This window comes from Anopheles nili, assembly GCF_943737925.1.
Source record: "Anopheles nili chromosome X unlocalized genomic scaffold, idAnoNiliSN_F5_01 X_unloc_19, whole genome shotgun sequence".
In the NCBI taxonomy this organism is placed as follows: Eukaryota; Metazoa; Arthropoda; class Insecta; order Diptera; family Culicidae; genus Anopheles; species Anopheles nili.
The window spans coordinates 1-5,000 of NW_026525477.1; the positions used below are offsets into that span (position 1 = coordinate 1).

The 5,000-nt window shown below is 46.6% G+C and overlaps 1 pseudogene; it reads left to right on the top strand.

Moving 5' to 3' along the window:
* The first annotated feature begins 114 nt into the window (after nucleotides 1–114).
* LOC128729518 (histone H3-like) lies at nucleotides 115–4,525 on the top strand (annotated as a pseudogene).
* Nucleotides 4,526–5,000: the final 475 nt, after the last annotated feature.

Consider the following 5,000-nt stretch of genomic DNA (forward strand, 5'->3'; position numbering starts at 1 on the left):
TGTAAATGTGGTGGTGGTGTTTGTAATATGTTTGGCGCATTTCAGAGAAAAGAGTGTTGGTTTCAATCTTTCGTTGCTGTTTGTTGAAACTGTCTCTGAAATGCCAGTCGCTACCAGAAGTCGACCGAGCTGCTGATCCGCAAGCTGCCCTTCCAGCGGCTGGTGCGTGAGATCGCCCAGGACTTCAAGACCGATCTGCGCTTCCAGAGCTCGGCCGTGATGGCGCTGCAGGAGGCCAGCGAGGCGTACTTGGTCGGTCTGTTCGAGGACACGAATCTGTGCGCGATTCACGCCAAGCGTGTTACCATCATGCCAAAGGACATCCAGCTGGCGCGTCGTATCCGTGGCGAGCGTGCTTAAGTGTTCGGTCGATCGGTCGGTCGATCGGTCGGTTGGTCGGTCGGTCGGTCAGTCTGTTGGGTCCCACAAAAAACGGTCCTTTTCAGGACCATCAATTGTCTATTGAAAAGAATTGAGGTCTAGCTTCCCGACACCTAGGGAAAGGGAGGTTGCGGGTGGGGAATATAGTGAAACATAGTTCTTTGCAGCTAAACATGCATCGGATCCACGCATCGGGTGTATTTTGTCTGAAAAATGAAAAGTGAAACAAAAAAAAGCTGTTCACGAAGGAGAGGGAGAGAGGAAGAGGGGGGAAGGTGGGGTGAGGCAACCAAAACGCGTACGGAGTACAGAATTGCATCGATGGCCCTGGATGTTATCACACAGCATATGTTTATCGTTGACACGTAGCTTAGCTCCTCCTTTGCCTAATTTTGCAGAAAACAAAAGAAAGTGGTAGTGGCTTTGTGCCTAAGTTCAAAAGTGTAAAAAACGGTGGACCAAAATAAGTGGGCGTGACATACAGCCAGTGTAATAGTGAAGAACAAAAACACACAGTATTTCCCGCATAGTGAAGAAGAAGACTTACCAGAGAGAAAACATCCTCAAAAAGAACAAGGAGAGTGAGGCGGACCGAAAGGATGTCGGACCCGCATGATCCCAGGAGGGACTACCCCCCTCTTGGTCAAAGCGGAAGAAGTAGACCCGTTCCAAAGTGGATGGATCTTAACAACGCAAACGGGGACCTACTATTCCTCGTCCTTGCTCCAAGCACAAATCAACAACTACCAACCAACCCGTTCATCATCGGCAAAACTATTGAAAAGTATACGGGTAATAACGGAACTCCTTCGTGAACAGCTTTTTTTTGTTTCACTTTTCATTTTTCAGACAAAATACACCCGATGCGTGGATCCGATGCATGTTTAGCTGCAAAGAACTATGTTTCACTATATTCCCCACCCGCAACCTCCCTTTCCCTAGGTGTCGGGAAGCTAGACCTCAATTCTTTTCAATAGACAATTTATGGTCCTGAAAAGGACCGTTTTTTGTGGGACCCAACAGACTGACCGACCGACCGATCGACCGAACACTTAAGCACGCTCGCCACGGATACGACGCACCAGCTGGATGTCCTTTGGCATGATGGTAACACGCTTGGCGTGAATCGCGCACAGATTCGTGTCCTCGAACAGACCGACCAAGTACGCCTCGCTGGCCTCCTGCAGCGCCATCACGGCCGAGCTCTGGAAGCGCAGATCGGTCTTGAAGTCCTGGGCGATCTCACGCACCAGCCGCTGGAAGGGCAGCTTGCGGATCAGCAGCTCGGTCGACTTCTGGTAGCGACTGGCATTTCAGAGACAGTTTCAACAAACAGCAACGAAAGATTGAAACCAACACTCTTTTCTCTGAAATGCGCCAAACATATTACAAACACCACCACCACATTTACACAGATGGCTCTAGCCACAACAACACAGCGGGCTGTGGAATTTATTCCAAATTTGACAAAATCGCCATCAAACTGCCAGAACATACATCATCCTTTTCTGCCGAAGCAATAGCCATCACCATTGCAATAGAAGACTGCCTACGTTCCGACAAACCATCTGTCATATTCACAGATAGTGCCAGCGTACTCTCTGCTTTAGAACACGGCAACTCCAGAGACGCTAACATCCAAAAGCTCGAACAACTTGCACAGGAATCCACAGTATCCTTATGTTGGATTCCCAGCCATGCAAACATTCGAGGGAACGAAAAAGCAGACCTCTTAGCCACTAAAGGCAGAAATAAAACCCATACAAACCACGACCCAATAACCAGGAAAGATATACAGAACTCAACCAATCAAGCAATAGCCACAAGCTGGGAATACACCTGGTCCAACCTACAACAACCACTATTAAGAAAAATAAAACAACTACAACACCCTGGCCTGATACTAATAACAGCAATGATCAAAAAACTCTGTCCCGCCTACGCATCGGCCATACACGGCTTACACACACACACATATTAGATCGAGCGCCTCCGCCACTATGCAGTTACTGTGGAGTTTTTATTACAGTCCAACATATTCTTGTGGACTGTCTAGGATTCTCAAGGCACCGTACCTCCTGCCGTCTTGACCCACAACTGCACAAAATATTATATCCGGATAAAAAAAGCGAAGCGAAATTACTTCAATTCCTACGGCTCACCAATCTAAAGCAGCAAATATAACCACCTCACAGCTGCAAAGCCAAACAACATCGGAATATACGGAACTTTAGAGGCGAATGTAGCCACGCCGGCTCAAAGTCTCTATAAAAATACACAAAAAAAAAATTGATAATGTGTATGTTGGTAAATGAAATAAATTATTCTCATTATTATTGACATTATTATTCTTATTATTGGTGTTATTAATTGATGCATGGAACAGTTGAATTTTATCGCAATGGTCGTAAAGCGGTATTTATCGGTAGTAGAGGTTGCAAAAATTCACTAAAATAGTAAGCTAGAGTAAAACCACTCATTTTTGGTTGTTTTTGTTGGTTTTCGTGAGTTTTGGTGTGAAAATGTGTGTAACCTAATTTGCATGAAAATCGTAAAAAAGCGGTATTTATCGGTGATTAAGCGTTCAGAAATTCAGTAAAATAGTAAATCTAAGTAAAAACACTCAATCATGGGTTTTTATGTTGGGCTTGGTGGGTTTGTGTGTGCAAATGAGTGTGAACAATTTTCATGAAAATCGTAAAAAAGCGTTGTTTTTCAGTGTTGGATGGCTGTAAAAAATGTACTTAATTAGTACGTCAGCACTGCGATACGGTGTTTTAGTTTTTTTGTGGTTTTTTGTAGTTTCTCGTCCGCACGCCAGTGTACGTAATGGGCAAAGAAATGATAAAAACGCAACATATATCGCTGCAGAATGGTTGTAGGCAATGCGGCGATAATTATCATGGAACAATTTGCGCACGGGAACGCATTTCTGTTGAATTTTTGGTCATTTGGTCGATGTGAACAGCACCCAAAAAAATCACCATGCAAACGTCAAACGGCACTAGCATAAACATAGGGTGGTTTTGTTTTTTACATTTCGCCACTGTGTGTGACAATTGTATTAATTGTAAGGAGTGTCAGGTTGGATGTACGGCATCGATGCTTAGGACCACCGGTGCTTAGGACCAAACAAAGTTGTGATTGCCAATGCCAATTGAAGCTGAACGAAGCTGAAGAAGAAGCTCAAATTCTCTGTGCGCCTGGGTGCCGAGCGGCTAGTATGGTATGGTATGGTATGGTATGGTATGTATGCTGCAGATTAGGTTAGACGATTTTTAAACAATTCGTGCTTTTATTTGTAGGGGCCGGTAAACGATAGTGAAACGACGGCGAACCTTTCCTTACATGCAAGGAGCATCAGAGCAGATTACACAAACCACAAGACTGACTGAATATTGATTGTATGGCAGCTGACTGAATATTGATTGATTGTTTTGTACACAGGACTTCAATGATCGGGCCAGTAAAGAAGAAGAAGATTGATTGGGTTGTTTCACATACAACCGAAGACTGCTCTATAAAAGGATTCCCCGTAATCCATGGCCATCGAACATTGATATCCCGCGAAATTGTATGACAAAACAACTAGACCTGCTGCCAACTCAACACCGTAAGCGTAACGGTCGACGCGTGGTTAAGAGGATATCGCACGTGTTCACTACACAGATCATACACGTTTGTTCTTGGGAAATGGTTGGCTCAACCACAAGCCATCGAACGGTCAAAAGCCCGCGGCTTTGCTAGAGCTTTCTATATGACTTGAACCGGAGGAAAGGCTCCCCGCAAGCAGCTCGCCACCAAGGCAGCGCGCAAGAGTGCCCCGGCCACTGGTGGTGTGAAGAAGCCCCATCGTTACCGCCCCGGTACGGTCGCGCTGCGCGAGATCCGTCGCTACTAGAAGTCGACCGAGCTGCTGATCCGCAAGCTGCCCTTCCAGCGGCTGGTGCGTGAGATCGCCCAGGACTTCAAGACCGATCTGCGCTTCCAGAGCTCGGCCGTGATGGCGCTGCAGGAGGCCAGCGAGGCGTACTTGGTCGGTCTGTTCGAGGACACGAATCTGTGCGCGATTCACGCCAAGCGTGTTACCATCATGCCAAAGGACATCCAGCTGGCGCGTCGTATCCGTGGCGAGCGTGCTTAAGTGTTCGGTCGATCGGTCGGTCGATCGGTCGATCGGTCGGTCGATCGGTCGGTTGGTCGGTCGGTCGGTCGGTCGGTCAGTCTGTTGGGTCCCACAAAAAACGGTCCTTTTCAGGACCATCAATTGTCTATTGAAAAGAATTGAGGTCTAGCTTCCCGACACCTAGGGAAAGGGAGGTTGCGGGTGGGGAATATAGTGAAACATAGTTCTTTGCAGCTAAACATGCATCGGATCCACGCATCGGGTGTATTTTGTCTGAAAAATGAAAAGTGAAACAAAAAAAAGCTGTTCACGAAGGAGAGGGAGAGAGGAAGAGGGGGGAAAATGGGGTGAGGCAACCAAAACGCGTACGGAGTACAGAATTGCATCGATGGCCCTGGATGTTATCACACAGCATATGTTTATCGTTGACACGTAGCTTAGCTCCTCCTTTGCCTAATTTTGCAGAAAACAAAAGAAAGTGGTAGTGGCTTTG